This window comes from Piliocolobus tephrosceles, chromosome 17 (genome assembly GCF_002776525.5).
Source record: "Piliocolobus tephrosceles isolate RC106 chromosome 17, ASM277652v3, whole genome shotgun sequence".
Lineage (NCBI taxonomy): Eukaryota > Metazoa > Chordata > Mammalia > Primates > Cercopithecidae > Piliocolobus > Piliocolobus tephrosceles.
This window is the reverse complement of record NC_045450.1, coordinates 29,879,733-29,899,252: the sequence shown is the minus strand read 5'-3', so window position 1 is coordinate 29,899,252 and position 19,520 is coordinate 29,879,733. Positions and strand designations below refer to the sequence as shown.

The 19,520-nt window shown below is 36.9% G+C and overlaps 1 pseudogene; it reads left to right on the top strand.

Moving 5' to 3' along the window:
- The first annotated feature begins 9,857 nt into the window (after positions 1 to 9,857).
- Positions 9,858 to 16,217, top strand: LOC111525690 (annotated as a pseudogene).
- Positions 16,218 to 19,520: the final 3,303 nt, after the last annotated feature.

The following is a 19,520-nucleotide window of genomic DNA, read 5'->3' as shown; positions in this document are numbered from 1 at the left end:
TGTCACCATAGGCTTCAATGTGAAACAAAGTATCCCTTCTCAGATACCTCAGAAACAGTGCTACCAACCTGATCCATGCAAAGAATCATGAAACTCTGTGAGAAGAATTCACACATCACAAAGCAGTTTCTCAGAAAGCTTCTTTTTGCTTTTTGTCTGAAGATATTTCCTTTGACACCATAAGCTTCAATGTGCTCCGAAATATCACAGTGTAGATTCCAAGAAAATAGTGTTAGCAAACTGTTCAATGAAACAAATGGTGTAATTCTGTGAGAGGAAATCACACATCACAAAGCAGTTTTTCAGAATGCTTCTTTCTCATTTCTATCTGAATATATTTCCTTAGTAATTGTAGATGTCAATGCGATCCAAAATATCCCTTCTCAGATTCCCCTAAAACAGTGCCACCAAAATGCTCCATAAAAGGAATAGTGTAATCCTTTGGAATGAATTAACATGACACAAAGCCATTTCTCAGAAAGTTTCTTTCCAATTTTCATATGAGAATATTTCATTTCATAAGCTTCAAGGTGCTCCATAATATCTCATTGCAGATTCCAAGAAAACAGTGTTAACAAACTGCTCAATGAATACAACAGTGTAGCTCTGTGAGATGTATTCACACATCAGAAAGCAGTTTCACAGGACTTCTTTTTTTTTTATTAATCTCAAGGTATTTAACTTTTCACTGTACTCCTCAATGCACTCCCAAATATTACTTTTCAGTTGTCATTAAAAGGGTGACAGCAAGGTATTCCATGAAAAGAAAGGTGTAACTCTGTGAGATGAATTCACACATCACCAAGAACCTTCTCAGAAAGCTTCTTGTTAGTTTTTATCAAAGAAGATTTCCTTGGTCACCATATGCTTCAATGAGATCCAAAATATCCCTTCTCAGATTTCCCAAAAACAGTGCTACCAAACTTCTCCATGGAAAGAATCGTTTAACTCTGTGAGATGAATTAACATATCACAAAGAGGTTTCCCATAAAGCGTCTTTATGATTTTTGTCTGAGGATACTTACTTTGTCACCATAAGCTTCCATGCACTCTGCACTATCCTATTCCAGAATCCAAGAAAACAGTGTTAGCAGACTGCTCAATGAAAAGCACAGTGTAACTAAATGAGATTATTTCACACGTAACTAAGCAGTTCCTCAGAAATATTCTTTTTAGTTTTTATCTGAGGATATTTCTTTTTTCACCATATGCTTCAATGCTTTCCCAAATAGCCCTTTGCAGATTCCATGAAATCTGTGTTATCGAACTGCTCCATGAAAAGAAAAGTGTAACTCTGTGAGATGACTTCACACATCACAAAGAACTTTCTCAGAAAGCTTCTTTCTAATTTTTAACTGAGGATATTTCCTTTGTCAACATAAGCTTCAATGCGATCCAAAATATCCCTTCTCAGATTCCCCCAGAAACACGGCTAACAAACTGCTCCATGAAAAAGAATCGTGTAAGTTGGTGAGATGAATTCACAAAGCACAAACCAGTTTCTCAGAAAGCTTCTTTCTGGGTTTTTATCTAAGGATATTTCCTTTCTAACAATAACCTTCAATGTTCTTTGAAATATCCCATTGCAGAGTCCAAAAGAGCAGTGTTAGCAAACTGCTGAATGAAAAGAACAGTGAAACTCTGTGAGACGAATTCATATATCACAAAGCAGTTTTGCACAAATCTATTTTTTGTTTTTTTTATGAGGATATTTCCTTTGTCACCATAGGCTGCAATGCGCTCCCAAATATCCCTTTGCAGATTCCACGAATTCTGTGTTATTGAACTGCTTCATGAAAAGAAAGGTGTAACTCTGTGAGATAAATTCACACATCACATAGAACTTTCTCAGAAAGCTTCTTTCCAGTTTTTATCTGAGGATATTTTCTTTGTCACCATTGGCTTCAAAGTGATCCAAAATATCCTCTCTCAGATTCCACAAACACAGTGCTAACAAATTGATCCATGAAAAGCATCGTGCAATGCTGTGAGATGAATTAACACATCACAAAGTGGCATATCAGAAAGCTTCTTTCTAGTTTTTATATGAGGATATTTTCAAAGTCACTGTAGGCTTCAATGCAGTCCAAAATATCACATAGCAGATTGCAAGAAAGGAGTGTTAGTAAACTGCTCAATGAAAAGAACAGTTTAACTCTGTGATATGAATTTACACATCACTAAGGAGTTTCACAGAAGGCTTCTTTCTAATTTTAATCTGAGGATATTTCCTTTTCACTGTACATTGCAAAGCAATTCAAACTATGCCTTCTCAGACTCCCAAAAACAGTGCTACAAAATAACTCCATAAAAACTGTGGTGTAACTCTGAGAGACGAATTCACACATCTCAAAGCTGTTTCTCAGAAAGCTTGTTTCTAGTTTTTCACAGAATTTATATTCTTTTTCACCATAATCCTCATTGCGCTATGGAATACATCAATTCAGTTTCCACAAAAAAAGTGTTGACAAACTTCTCAAATAAAAGAAAGATGTAACTCTCTGAGGTGAATTCACACATCCCAAAGCAGTTTCACAGAGAGCTTATTTTTGGTTTTTATCTGAGGATAATTCCTTTGTCACTATAGGCCTCAAAGTACTCCCAAATATCCTAAGCAGATTCCACGAAAACAGTATTATCAAGCTGCTCAATGAAAAGAACAGTGTGTGTCTGTAAGATGAATACACACATTACAAAGCAGTTTCTCAGAAGGCTTCTTTCTAGTGTTTATCTTAGGATATTTCCTTGTTTACTATAGGCCTCAATGCACTCCCAAATATCCCTTTGCAGATTCCATGAAAGTGTTGTTAACAAATCGTTCCATAAAAAGAAAGGTGTAAATTTGTGAGATGAATTCAAACATCTCAAAGGACTTTCTCAGAAAACTTCCTTCAAGTTTTTATCTGAGGTTATTTCCTTTGACACCATAGGCTTCAATGTGATCCAAAATATCCCTTCTCAGATTCCCCAAAAACAGTACTACCAAACTGAACTATGAAAAGAATCGTGTAACTCTGTGAATAGAATTAACGCATCACAACACGGTTTCCCAGAAAGCTTCCTTCGAGTTTTTATATGAGGATAATTCCTTTGTCACCATAAGTTTCAATGTGCTCCAAAATATCCCCCTGCAGATTCCAAGAAAACATTGTTCGGAAATCAATAAAAAGAACAGTATAATCTACCAAGCAAATGGAGGACAAAAAAAAGCAGGGGTTGCAATCCTAGTCTCTGATAAAACAGACTTTAAACCATCAAAGATCAAAAGAGACAAAGAAGGCCATTACATAATGGTAAAGGGATCAATCCAACAGGAAGAGCTAACTATCCTAAATATATATGCACCTAATACAGGAGCACCCAGATTCATAAAGCAAGTCCTTAGAGACTTACAAAGAGACTTAGACTCCCATACAATAATAATGGGAGACTTCAACACTCCACTGTCAACATTAGACAGATCAACAAGACAGAAAGTTAACAAGGATATCCAGGAATTGAACTCATCTCTGCACCAAGCGGACCTAATAGACATCTATAGAACTCTCCACCCCAAGTCAACAGAATAGACATTCTTCTCAGCACCACATCACACTTATTCCAAAATTGACCACATAATTGGAAGTAAAGCACTCCTCAGCAAATGTAAAAGAACAGAAATTATAATAAACTGTCTCTCTGACCACAGTGCAATCAAACTAGAACTCAGGACTAAGAAACTCAATCAAAACCGCTCAACTACATGGAAACTGAACAACCTGCTCCTGAATGACTACTGGGTACATAACGAAATGAAAGCAGAAATAAAGACGTTCTTTGAAACCAATGAGAACAAAGATACAGCATACCAGAATCTCTGGGACACATTTAAAGCAGTGTGTAGAGGGAAATTTATAGCACTAAGTGCCCACAAGAGAAAGCAGGAAAGATCTAAAATTGACACTCTAACATCACAATTAAAAGAACTAGAGAGGCAAGAGCAAACACATTCAAAAGCTAGCAGAAAGCAAGAAATAACTAAGATCAGAGCAGAACTGAAGGAGATAGAGACACAAAAAACCCTCCAAAAAATCAATGAATCCAGGAGTTGGTTTTTTGAAAAGATCAACAAAATTGACAGACCGCTAGCAAGATTAATAAAGAAGAAAAGAGAGAGGAATCAAATAGACGCAATAAAAAATGATAAAGGGGATATCACCACCGACCCCACAGAAATACAAACTACCATCAGAGAATACTATAAACACCTCTATGCAAATCAACTAGAAAATCTAGAAGAAATGGATAATTTCCTGGACACGTACACTCTTCCAAGACTAAACCAGGAAGAAGTTGAATCCCTGAATAGACCAATAGCAGCCTCTGAAATTGAGGCAACAATTAATAGCCTACCCACCAAAAAAAGCCCAGGACCAGATGGATTCACAGCTGAATTCTACCAGAGGTACAAGGAGGAGCTGGTACCATTCCTTCTGAAACTATTCCAATCAATAGAAAAAGAGGGAATCCTCCCTAACTCATTTTATGAGGCCAGCATCATCCTGATACCAAAGCCTGGCAGAGACACAACAAAAAAAGAGAATTTTAGACCAATCTCCCTGATGAACATCGATGCAAAAATCCTCAATAAAATACTGGCAAACCGGATTCAGCAGCACATCAAAAAGCTTATCCACCATGATCAAGTGGGCTTCATCCCTGGGATGCAAGGCTGGTTCAACATTCGCAAATCAATCAACGTAATCCAGCATATCAACAGAACCAAAGACAAGAACCACATGATTATCTCAATAGATGCAGAAAAGGCTTTTGACAAAATTCAACAGCCCTTCATGCTAAAAACGCTCAACAAATTCGGTATTGATGGAACGTACCTCAAAATAATAAGAGCTATTTATGACAAACCCACAGCTAATATCATACTGAATGGGCAAAAACTGGAAAAGTTCCCTTTGAAAACTGGCACAAGACAGGGATGCCCTCTCTCACCACTCCTATTCAACATAGTGTTGGAAGTTCTGGCTAGGGCAATCAGGCAAGAGAAAGAAATCAAGGGTATTCAGTTAGGAAAAGAGGAAGTCAAATTGTCCCTGTTTGCAGATGACATGATTGTGTATTTAGAAAACCCCATCGTCTCAGCCCAAAATCTTCTTAAGCTGATAAGCAACTTCAGCAAAGTCTCAGGATACAAAATTAATGTGCAAAAATCACAAGCATTCTTATACACCAGTAACAGACAAGCAGAGAGCCAAATCAGGAATGAACTTCCATTCACAATTGCTTCAAAGAGAATAAAATACCTAGGAATCCAACTTACAAGGGATGTAAAGGACCTCTTCAAGGAGAACTACAAACCACTGCTCAGTGAAATCAAAGAGGACACAAACAAATGGAAGAACATACCATGCTCATGGATAGGCAGAATCAATATTGTGAAAATGGCCATACTGCCCAAGGTAATTTATAGATTCAATGCCATCCCCATCAAGCTACCAATGAGTTTCTTCACAGAATTGGAAAAAACTGCTTTAAAGTTCATATGGAACCAAAAAAGAGCCCGTATTGCCAAGACAATCCTAAGTCAAAAGGACGAAGCCGGAGGCGTCACGCTACCTGACTTCAAACTATACTACAAGGCTACAGTAACCAAAACAGCATGGTACTGGTACCAAAACAGAGATATAGACCAATGGAACAGAACGGAGCCTTCAGAAATAATGCCACACATCTACAACCATCTGATATTTGACAAACCTGAGAAAAACAAGAAATGGGGAAAGGATTCCCTATTTAATAAATGGTGCTGGGAAAATTGGCTAGCCATAAGTAGAAAGCTGAAACTGGATCCTTTCCTTACTCCTTATACGAAGATTAATTCAAGATGGATTAGAGACTTAAATGTTAGACCTAATACCATAAAAACCCTAGAAGAAAATCTAGGTAGTACCATTCAGGACATAGGCATGGGCAAGGACTTCATGTCTAAAACACCAAAAGCAACGGCAGCAAAAGCCAAAATTGACAAATGGGATCTCATTAAACTAAAGAGCTTCTGCACAGCAAAAGAAACTACCATCAGAGTGAACAGGCAACCTACAGAATGGGAGAAAATTTTTGCAATCTACTCATCTGACAAAGGGCTAATTTCCAGAATCTACAAAGAACTCAAACAAATATACAAGAAAAAAACAACCCCATCCAAAAGTGGGGAAAGGATATGAACAGACATTTCTCAAAAGAAGACATTCATACAGCCAACAGACACATGAAAAAATGCTCATCATCACTGGCCATCAGAGAAATGCGAATCAAAACCACAATGAGATACCATCTCACACCAGTTAGAATGGCAATCATTAAAAAATCAGGAAACAATAGGTGTTGGAGAGGATGTGGAGAAATAGGAACACTTTTACACTGTTGGTGGGATTGTAAACTAGTTCAACCATTATGGAAAACAGTATGGCGATTCCTCAAGGATCTAGAACTAGATGTACCATATGACCCAGCCATCCCACTACTGGGTATATACCCAAAGGATTATAAATTATGCTACTACAAAGACACATGCACACGTATGTTTATTGCGGCACTATTCACAATAGCAAAGACTTGGAATCAACCCAAATGTCCATCAGTGACAGACTGGATTAAGAAAATGTGGCACATATACACCATGGAATACTATGCAGCCATAAAAAAGGATGAGTTTGCGTCCTTTGTAGGGACATGGATGCAGCTGGAAACCATCATTCTTAGCAAACTATCACAAGAACAGAAAACCAAACACCGCATGTTCTCACTCATAGGTGGGAACTGAACAATGAGCTCACTTGGACTCGGGAAGGGGAACATCACACACTGGGGCCTATCATGGGGAGGGGGGAGGGGGGAGGGATTGCATTGGGGAGTTATACCTGATATAAATGATGAATTGATGGGTGCTGACGAGTTGATGGGTGCAGCACACCAACATGGCACATGTATACATATGTAACCTGCACGTTATGCACATGTACCCTAGAACTTAAAGTATAATAAAAAATAAAATAAAATAAAATAAATAAAAAATAAAAAGTTTGACTAATTAGGCATACAGATACATGGCGGCATGTTTACCAGTAAACAGAGGATACACATTTTCAAAAACCAAAATTATTTTATGTATTTTTATTTATTTATTTATTTTGGTGGGGACAGCAGCTTTATTTGCTGGGGATATAGTGTCCTCTCTCTGGGAGGTGGGATCTTCCACTTGTCACCCCCGGCAGTGGTCAAGGAGGCGCCATGCAATTTAGTGCTGGGCTCAGCTGGGAGCCCGGCCTTGGAGAAGGCGAACTGTGCAGGGAAGCAGTAGCTGTGGGATCCTCACCGCCCGCTCCACTGGGTCTCCTGGTGCTCCTCAGACTCCCGCTGAGCCTGCGTCTCTATAGGGCAGTGACCCATTCCGCACGGAACCTTATCCTTGGAGCCCAGTTTGACGCAGGCCAGGCATTTCTGCTTCCTCCCCTTGGGCTGTACTTTGCACTGGGGTTTCATCCATTCCTTCTTCTGGCCGTTTGTCTGCCGGAGCTTAAATTCCAGCCTCACAAATGTTCCAGCTAGGAAGGGCGTGGCCACGGCGCCGTCCACACTTGTCTCCCTGAAGGCACCGGAGGGTGATTTCCTCCGGGGCCACCTGCAGGCCCCAGGCGCTGGGCCCTGTCAGCTCCGCCCAGCTTAGGCCCCCAGCACCTATCCACCGGGCCAGCGGCATCCGCAGCCCTCGCTTGCTTCCGCCGTCACCCCAGCCCTCCGAAGCGGCTGTGTGCCCCTCAGCTCTCGGAGCCCGCCAGGAGCCGCCTCCTCCCCTGCTCTGCCCCTGGGGGGACCATGCCCGCAGAAGGCTGGGCAGAGGCGATGGAACCGGGAAATGTTCCTTCCTCCAAATTGACCTGGGGGTCCGCCTGGTCCTCTCCATTCCCTCCCACCCTGCCCACACTGTTCACTGGGCCCGGCAGTTTCAGCAAAGTTCCCTGCCCCCTGCCTGTGCCGAGAAGCGGTTCCGTTGCCCATTCTCAACTTTAACCTCTTTTCTGGCCCATTCTCTCTCCCCACTGGGTCTCCGACAGGACCCCTCTCCTCCCTACTGTCCCCAGAGCCCCTCTCTGTTTCTCCTGCTCAGCCTCTGCCCTGCTTGCTTCTCCTTCCCCATCTGGAATCTCCCGGCTCCCATGGGGTGCCCCCCATCCTCGGGCCCAGACAAAACAGATAAAATTATTTTAAATGGGAACATGTGAATTCCATTGAATTCAAGACAGCAGTAATTCATCTGGTCATATTTTAAAGAATTATGAAATGATAATAGCAACTATCAATTTAAAGTGTTAACTAGGGTTAAAAATACCCACCATTTCACCACCACTACCACCACCAACAACAACAAACCCTGTGACAGCTAACAAACTAGTACAGTTGCAGGATACAAAATTAACATGAAAATCAGTTGCATTTTGATACAGTAGCAGCAAAATATTCTGAAAAAGGAATAAACAATTCCATTTACAGTATTATCAAATAGAATGAAATAATTCATTAAATAGAATGAGTTTAACCAAGAATATTAAAGATCTGCATACTTAAAACTATAAAATGTTGATTAAAAAATTGAAGAATACAAAATGGGAACTATATGCTGTGTTCATGGATTCTAAAAATTAATATTGTTAAAATATCTATACTACACATAGTTATCTACATAAATACATCTCTTTTTTATTATTATACTTTAAGTCCTAGGGTTAAATTTCTATCAAAATTTTAATGCCATTAAAATAAATGTAGAACAAACAATTGTAAAATTAGTATGGAGCCACAAAAGAATCCAAATAGCCAAATACTGAGAACAATAAACTGAGAACAATAAACAGGCTGAAAGCCTCAAATTTCCTGATTTCAAACTATATTACAAAGCTACAGTCATCAAAATAGTACCTACATAAAAACCAATGGAACAGAACGGAGGAGCCAGAAATAGCTCACACATATACAGTCAACTGTTACCACAGGATTAGAAAAGAAATAGAAAATGACATCAAGAAATGGTGTACAAAAAACTAGATATGCACTCATAAAAAGTGAGCTCTTCTCTTATCCCAAAAATGATTTTAAAATAAATTAAGAATTTATACATAAGAACAGAAATCATGAATTTTCTATAAAAAAAAAAAATAGGGAAAAAGCTCCTTGACACTGATCATGGCAATGATGTTTCTGATTCGACATAAAGAACACAAGCAACTAAAGCAAAAATAAAAAAGTGGAACTATATCAAAGTAAAAAGTTTCTGCACAACAAATAATCACCAGAATACAGAGATAGTATATTGCAGGGGAGAGAATATTTGTAATCCATATGTGAGATAATATGGTACTATCCAAATTATATGTCACACTAATCAATATGAAAAAACCCACAGCAGAACAAAACAAAAACCAATTTTATTATTGATTGGGCAAAATATGTAAATAGCTTTTTTCCAATAGACTTAAAAATGGACAGCAGATATATAAAAGCATTCTCAACATCACTAATTATCAGAGTAATTAAAATCAAAATCACAATGAGATATCATCTTATCGTGGTGTTAGGATAGCTATTATAAAAAAGGCAAAAGATAAAAAGTGTTGGAGTGAAAAGAGAATATTTGTACACTGTTGCTGAGCATGTCCATTGGTGCAGCCGTTGTTTAAAAAATAGTATGTAGATTCCTTAAAATGAGTAAATTAGAAGTACTATTAATCCCAATTTGGAGTATGTGGCCAAAGGACATAAAAACAGTATAGCCAAGGGTATCTGCACTCTTCTGATACAAATAAATGGATAAACCATGTGAGAGAGGTAATTTCAGCTATAATAAAGACATTATTTTATTTACAACAATATTGATAAACCTTGAAGATATTATGCTAAGTGAAATAGAAGAAAGACAAATACTGCGTGATGTCATTTGTGGAATCAAAGAAAAAGAGAGAGAGTGACAAAGAAACAGAAAGAAAGAAAGAGAAAGAAAAAGAAACAGAGAGAGAGGAGAAAGAGAAAGAGAGAAAGAAAGGAAAGAAACGAAGGAAGGGAGGGAGGGAAGGAGGAAGGAAGGAAGGAAGGAAGGAAGGAAGGAAGGAAGGAAGGAAGGAAGGAAGGAAGGAAGGAAGGAAGGAAGGAAGGAAAAAGAAAAGAAAAGAAACAAAAAACAGAGAGAGTTTTGTAATGTTTTGGAATGTAGTTACCATGGGCTAGGAAGTGGGGAAAAGTGGGAAGATATACACATCTCAAAGCACTCTATTTTACACCCTAAATGTATACACTTTTCAATGTGTAAATCATAGCTCAATAAATGTGGAAAAAATTTAAGAGTAATCAGCAGGTCCTATCTAGCCACATGTAAACTTTATTTAAAACTCTCTTGGCCACTGTTTCTGGCTCAAGCCAGGCAGGGCCCGATCACTTCTGGCCCCTCGACTTCTCCTAGGCTCCTCCTGCTGTTACTATAGCTGAGGAACATGTAATAGTTCTCAGGAGTTTTCCAGTTTCCAGACCTTGCAGATCTGGGAGGGCCATCAGCCGTCCCCCTCACTTGTTGTCCACAGCCCCGTTTGGCTCCAGGCAACGGTGTCAGGGCGTGTCCTGGTGGGGGCCACAGGCTGCCTTTCCATACCTGCATTCCCGTGGCCTCTTGGCTCCCCAAGCATCCATTAGGGCCCCAGTGCAGTCCTCCTCACATTACCAGTGAAGGGAACGTAAATGCAGAATATACTGAGGAGGAAAATGAGAAAAAGAAATTGGCCCGTGTATCAGAGTGATTGTCATTGGATCACCTGAGTTTTATACAGGGTCACTCTTTATCATTACTGCTGTAAAACCTGCTGCAATTGGAGGATAAAATGATCCTGAGCACGCTCTTTGAATCCCTGAAGTTATTGTCAGTAAGTTTCATGCAGAAATTTATTTTGACCATGACTTAAAAAGTTATGTCCTTGTAGATCAAGGCAGTCAAAAGGGGACAATTGTTAATGGAAAATGGATTGTTCAACTGGAAATTAATGTAACCCTTATGTACTTGAGCATAGTCATGAAGTGAAAATTGGAGAGACTGTGTTACTCTTTTACACTCACCCTAGCAGTGATACCTGGGCTGGCTGTGAACCACAAGTTAGAGCTCACCCTCGCCTTGATAAGAAAGATGAATTATTAATTGGACCGACTCTAACTAAAGAGAAAAAATAGTTGGAAATAAGAAAATGATTAAAGAAAATACAAGTAAAATATGTTTACAGAAACAGGCTATGAAGATAAATAGACACTGAAGAATCTAAAATATAAAAAGAGGTGGAAAACATAGTGAGCAGATTGGAAGTGAAGGAACTTTTCAAAGAAATAATTCTCCTGCATCTGTTCTTTCTGAAATTACTGACAGCAACAAAAGTAAGATTTTGGAGAAGATGGGTTGGTTAAAATGAGGGCCTGGGGAAGGATGGCTGGGAATGAAAACTCTGATTCAGCTTCAGCTTCAGCAAACACGTGTAGGCTTGGGGACAGGCAATCCTCAGTTGAAGATGTTCACCTTCTCCAAAACAAAAACAAACAAACTGGGACAAAGCATGAGATAGGTTTGCTGAAAACTTCCCAGAAACTAAACCTTAAAAAAATGACCTAAGGACCATGCCTTGGGTAAAAGGGAACGCAGAGTGCAGGTTAATCATAGAGGGAAACTCAAGCTTTCTTAAAAATAAAGTTTGGAAACTCTTATGTATTTTATTTTATTTTATTTTTTGCAGAACTTTTATTCCCCAAAGAGTCTGTGGCACACAGGAACTGTGTCAGAGTTTACCCTTTCCTGGTTCAGAAATGTGTAATAAAGTTTGGTTTGCAGCTTGCAAAAATCACTTTTTAAACTAATAAATAGTGACTGACTCAAGTTATGCAGTAAGTGGACTAAAGTTTACAGGGCACAGATGAGTTTATCAAACTTCATTATTTTATTTTATCTTGTCATTTACGACATCCATATAAGCAAAAATCCATATAAGCAAAACTCATGTAACCACTAATAACTTAAATGTACATTTGTCTTTTTCTCCTATAGTTACAGTAAGATGCACAGCAAGAGAAACATCAATAGTTTGGCCGGGCGCGGTGGCTCAAGCCTGTAATTCCAGCACTTTGGGAGGCCGAGGTGGGCGGATCACAAGGTTAGGAGATCAAGACCATGGTGAAACCCCGTCTCTACTAAAAATACCAAAAATAAGCCGGGCGCGGTGGCGGGCGCCTGTAGTCCCAGCTACTCAGGAGGCTGAGCCAGGAGAATGGCGTGAACCCGGGAGGTGGAGCTTGCAGTGAGCCGAGATCGTGCCACTGCACTCCAGCCTGGGCGACAGAGCAAGACTCCGTCTCAAAAAAAAAAAAAAAAAAAAAGAGAGAGAAACATCAAAAGTTTATAAAACTAAATCTGACTATATGCATCGTTTTTTATGACCTTTAGAACCTAGATAAAAGAACCTCTTATACTTGATATAACCTGAATAATCTTATTGAAGAGCTAATAAACTAGTGACATATTGCAGAAAATTAGTGTTTTACTGTCTTCTTCTGTGAAGGATCTGTTTATTGGTACTACATATTCAGCATTTTATATTTGGCTTGTTTCTTAGCTAACAAGATATTTAGATAGGAACAACTGAGTAGAGTATTGAAATAGTGTGCCGGTATTTGTAGTTTTCATAAATATTATTGCAGGCAATGGAGTTGCACCAGAGAAATCTGAGTTCTAGTACAAAAGGAATACTTAGCGAGGACCTCAAGTTTAAGATATTTATTGAAAATGTCCTCAATTGCAATACAAACATTATAAAAGTTTTTAAAACACTCTTTTCAGTAAATTATGAATTAAACAAAAAATTTAAATGATAGCTTTTATGGAGGTAGGGAAATGCTAATGAAGTAGAATGGCAATTGAAGCCAAAAGATCTGAATTCAGGTGAACAATTTTGCCCATATTAGTTTTATGTTAAAGGAAACAATGATTCTGACCATATACTATTTACTGCAGTAAAGTATTTCAGACATTTGTGCATAATACATAATTTTCTAATGGTGAAAAAGGAACCACATCACAAATTATTCCAAAATTCTCTATCGAAGAGAGTGGCATATCAAATGAAGAAACTTGGAATTTCTCATGAAGTGATAATCTATGCCATAGAAAATCTACGTAAAATATTTTATTCATGTATGCAAATGTTGATATTTCTGCTTTTCAGGAAAATAACGTGCTCTAAAAGCTTAATGCAGATAACTAAAATTACCAATAAGTTGCAAGAATTCACGAAATGCCTGATATAGTTGAAAGAAAAATATGGAAACTTCTCAGGACCAGAAGAAAATAAAGGTAATGATCCAAATAAGTATCAACCTAAGAGGTCAGTGCCCCATTCAGATGGATCTGATCACAAGGATGTCAGATCTATGTGGGTTGTTCAGCTTCTGGCAAGGCAAATGGAATAAACATAGATAAATTGCCTGCTGGCATCTGGAGTGTGCTGTCTTCCACATGTGAGAACTAAATCATAAATTATGTTGCAGAAAAGGATATACACTACTAGCATGAAGCATTAGATAAATTATCTGGCACATAAAACTCAGATATGAGGTTTATATTTAAATGTTTGCCAATATCATGAAAAAACAAGAAACCAAAATAATGTGGAAAAAACCTATGAGCTTATCAAATCATATTTGGAAAAGAGGCAAATGGAAAGTAAAGTATTGAAAATGTAGTAAAAAATTTAATGTACGGCATACAAATTACATTATTAAAATAGACTGAGCTAATGAGAAGACTAGTAAACTGAAATGCTGGGTACAATTAATGTAGTCATATACTCCATAGGAGGCAAATTAATACAAAGTACAAATATATTTATTTATACATGAAGACCAGATGAAAAGAAATAAAAAAATTTAATTGTTTTACTAGACTTTATAAACAAGAAGGCAATATTCAATGAATTCGTGGCTCCTACCTTTCAGAAATTAGAAACAAGGCATGAATCCCATCAAAATTTAGAGTGTAATGAGTAAAAAAAAAAAAATAAGAAATACTTAAAAGAAATAATGGTTTTGGTTGTTGTGAATACTGCTTCAATAAACATGGGAGTGCAATTATCTTTTGGACATCCTGATTTTATTTCCATTTGATATATACCAAGTGGTGAGATTGCTGGATCTTATATATGGTAGTTCTATTTATAATTTCTTGAAAAACCTCCATGCTGATTTCCCGAATGTTTGTACCAATTTACATTCTCACCAATAGTGTATAAGTGCCCATTTACAGATGACTGAAGAAAATGTTACACACACACACACACACACAAATAGGAATAACGTTCAATCATAAAACGGAATGAACTTCTGTCATTTATGTCAATGTGGATGAACCCAGAGGACATTATGTTAAGTGAAATAAGCCAGTGACAGAAAGAAAAAGATCACATGATGTCACTCATACGTGAAATCTAAAAAAGTTGATCTCATAGAAGAAGAGAGTAGGATGGTGGTTACCAGATGCTAGGGAGAATGAAGGGATGAAGCAATGGGGAGAGGTTTGTCAAAGTTACAAAGTTAAAGTTAGACAGGGAGAATAAAGTCTAATGTTCTATTACACAGGGAATGCAGCTAATAATAAAGTACTATTTATTCTAACAGCTAGAAAAGGGGATTTTGAATTTTATGAGCACAAATAAATAATACATGTTTAAAGTGCTAGTTATGCAAATTACCCGTATTGGATCATTGTACAGAATATACACGCATTGAAACATCACACTGTACCCCATAAACATGTACAATGATTATGTGTCAATTATAAATAAAATACATCTTGAAAAAAGAATGATCAAACTGCCTGACACCGAAAAGAAGAAAAACTCTTAAAAGCAGTGAGATAGAAGACAGATAACCTGTGAAGCTGAGGGAAAACTCTAACCTTTGTATCAAGTTAGAAAACAGAAAACTTAATATCAATAAAATATTAAAATAAAAGCGTCTGGACAGCATACAATCTATTAACAGAGTGATAAGACAGCCTATAAAATAATAGAAAATATGTTCATCTGACAAGGAGTTAATATCCAAAATATATGAGACTCGACAGCAATAAAAATACAAAGAATCCAACTAAAGAGTGAGCATAAGATGTGAATAGACATTTTTCCAAAGAAGACACAAGGAAATGCTCAACATCACTAATTATCTGAACAATGCAATCCAAAACCACATAAGATAGTATCTCATTCCATTTAGAATGACCGTTTTCAAGAAGACAAAAGATAAAGTTAGACGAGGATGTGGGGGAAAAGGAACACTTATACACAGTTGGCATGAGTGTAAATTTAGTACATTTTTTGATTTTTTTTTTATTAGAAACTTCATGAAAAACTATACAGGTTTCTCAAAACAAAAACAGAAACAAAACAAAACAAAACAAAAATGAAAAACCTAAAAATGAAACTGCGATCTAATCCTGTAATTTCACTATTGAGTGTACATTAAGAGGAAATAAAATCAGTATATTTAAGAGATATCTGCACTCTCATGTTTATCATGGCTCTATTGACAGTAGCCCAGATATAGAATCAATCTTAGTGTCCATCAAGGGATAAATAGATAAAGCCAATGTGGTGTACATACACAACGGAACAGGATTTAACCACAGAAAGAATGAAATCCGGCGCTGCGGGCTGACGCCGGTCTCTGACTTACGCGACCCCCGCGCCTGGCCTTCCGAGCTGTTCAGGTACCCGACAGATGGGTGTCCTGCCGCAGATGCGGGTTCAGGACCACCCACCTTCCGCCTCCCAATAGCTCGGGCTTTTGCGGTCGCCGCGGCTGCTTCTCCTACTGCTGCAACTTGGAATGAAAAACGCTTCGTCGTGCTCTCAGGACAGAACCATGAACCCAGCGCAGCTGCGGTGCGTGAAGCTCCTCTTCCGCCGCCGGGCGCCGCCTGCGGAGCCTGCCGCGTCCACCTTGGCCTGAGCCCACCCGCAGGGCAGCGCCCAATTGCTCCTGGCGGCGGCGGCCTGGACGGACTGGAGCGGCGGGACACCTTCGGGGAGCGTGCGAAGGAGGAACCGCAGCCGCCACCTCCTCTCTCCCGGGGATGTGCAAATTTACCATGAAATTATGACTTGTCATCCTGCGAGTGACCAGTTGGAAAATTGGAGTCTAAAAATTGTTGCCACCATTTTAGCCCACCAGTTCCCCAATAGCTATATTTGGGTGATAAAGTGCTCCCGATCGCATTTGCACAAATTCAGCTGGCATGATGGTTTTCTAACAAGTAACATATTTGGTTGTCCAGAATACAATACTACATATATTAATTTTATAACATTATATATTATATATGCACTATTGAACAACTACAATGAATCAAGCACTGCTATAAGAATTTTGTATTCATTATCTCTCAAGAATTCTCTTTGAGGTAGGTTTCAGTATCTTCAGTTAAGAGGCTAATTTATAAACTGCATATATTTAAATAAGACGGAAACATGAAAGGCTTTTAAAATTACAATGTTGAATAAGGAAAGAGCGTTATAGAAGTCTATACAGCATGCATCTTTACAGAACATTTTAAAACTTACAAAGTTAAATAATGTATTATTTAGAGACACCTACATATGTAGTATAATTAATAATAAAAGTCAAAGGAATTATACTTTCTCAAAACTGAGGATGAATGATGATTTTCTGAGGTAGAGAGGCAAAGAGTTATATTTGGGAAAGACTGTAGACAATACAGACAGCTTCAAATGTAGGAGTAAAGTTTTATTAAGTAATTGATAGGTACAGGGGGTTGAATTTTTTTTCTGCACACACACACACACACACACACGATTTGGCCCTGTATATTCATGCATACCACATCTGTGAATTCAAACCAACCTTGAATAAAATGTAGTTAAGCATACAATGTTTACTTTTGTACTGAACGTGTACAGACATTATTGTCATTATTCCCTCAGCAATACAAAACTATTTAAATAGCATTTATGTTCCATTAAATATAATAAGTAATGTAGAGATGAATCAAGTAGTATACAAGAGATTGTGTATAGGTTATATGAAAATAATCCTTCTCTTTATATAAGAGACTTAAGCATCTAGGATTTTGGTACCCCAAGGGGGTCCTGGAACCAAACCCCTATACATACCTGTTTATCCATAAGGACAACCATATAAAGGACAACTGTGTGTGTGTATTTATATGTATAATTTTACACATATAATTATATAATATACTAGTGCTTAATATTATATTTTTATTATAAATGCTTGATATAAACAAGCATTAAGTTTCTATGGCATACAGTACAATATTTCACTTAGTCATCTTCCATCTCTACAACAATCCCCCATGACACAAGTTTTCTTATGTAACAAATCTACACTTTTCCACCTGAACTTAAAATAATAGTTTTAAAAATGTTATTTTTCAGGATCCTATTGATGACATTAAGTGGATACTTACTGAATTATGTATTTTAGTGATGTTTAATATAAACTAGTTGTGTATGGATTTATGCAGTCTCATTTTACCTTTTTGTTGTTGCTGCTTATGCTTTTTATGTCATATCCAAGAAAGTATTGTCAAGATCAAAGTAATAATTCTCTCACCTTGTAAAACATATTTGGAATATTTTATTCAAAAAAATTTATAATTATAGTTTTTACACTGAAATATTTAAGGTAGTTTTTATATACAGTGCAAGAGAAGCCTCCTACATTGTTATTTTTTGTTTGGTGGATAGTCAGTTTTCCAACATCATTTGTTGAAGACTACTCTTTCTCCAATGTGTGCTCATAGCAACCCACGTGCAGGTCATCTGATTATGTTCACAAGGGTTTATTTTGGGGCTTTCTATTCTATTTCATTACCTCTTTGTCTTTATACTAGTACTTTACTGTTTTTATTTCTGTAACTTTGTGATAGGTTTTGAAATCAGAAAATATGATGCCTTTAACTTTATGCTTCTTTTCTAAAGCTATGGTGGCTATTCATGGTGGCTTGAGATTTCATACACATTTTAGAATTTGTTTTTATGTTTCAGTAAAAACATACCATTGTAATTTTCCTAGGGATTACATTGAACTTGTGTGTCATTGTGGGCAGTATTAACATTTTAACAACATGAAGCCATCTGACTCTTGAACAAGAGTGGGTTCAAGGGTGTATTGCTTAAGTTCTGCATATTTCAATATATGACGGTTTTCCTTCTGCTTTTAGTTACTAGTTTCATTTTGTTGTGGCCAGAAAGAATACCTGTATAGTCTCAGTCTTTCTAGATTTAATAACACTTGTTTTGTGTCCTAATGTATTGTATATCCTTAAGTGAGTGTCATGTGATTGGGAATATTGTTTATTCTGCTATGGTTAACTGAAAAGCTCTATATATGTCTATTAGATCTAATTGGTCTTTAATGTTGTTCAAGTTTTCTTTTGTATTGATCTTTTACCTATTTTTTTCTATTTATTATTAAAAGTGGGGTATTAAAGTCTCCCACAATTATTGTGTTGATGTATACTTCTTGCTTTGCTTCTGTCAATATTTACATATTTGGGAACCCCTATATTATGTGCCTATATATATTTATACATGCTGGAGATTCCTGGCAAATAGATGCTTTTATCATTACATAATATTATTCCTTGTCTCTTTTGACAGTTTTAATCTAAGGAGTATTTAGATTAAAATAAGTATGGTGACCCTGTCCTATTTTGGTACTATTCATGTGGATTATCCTTTTTCATCCTATTTCTTTCAGCCTATTTGTTCCTTAGACCTAAAGTGAGTCTCTTAAAAACAGCATACTTTTGGATATTGTTCATTGTGAATCCATTTATGCATTTTATGCCTCTTGTATAGAAAGTTTAGTTGATTTATCTTTAAAGTAATTACTGAATAAAAAGAATTTCCATTCCCGTTAAATTATTTTCTGTTTCTTTTAGTTATGTTTTTTTCTCCTTTTCCCTCTTACTGTCTTTTTTTGGTCATTGTTGATTTTGTAAGGACATATTTTGATTTCTTTTTTACTTTCTTTTGTGCACCTTTCATAGATAATTTTTTGTGATCACCAAGAGGAATTAGAGAGTATATAAAACACTTTAAAATTATATCAATATATTTTATCTCATAACAACTTAACTTTGTGTACAAAAAACACCTCTTTACATCTTTTCTTTACCTTATTATGCTAATACAATAAAGTTTTCTTATTAATTTTACAACAGATTTTTATATTGTGTATTTATTAACAAACATATGCAAATTTTTGATGTTTTTCTTTTTCAATTTTATAACAGATTCATGTGTATTTTATACACCATCATTATGATAATAGAAAATTCTCTATTTTTTGTATATTTACCTTTAACAGAGAGTCATATATATATATATATATATATTTTTTTTTTTTTT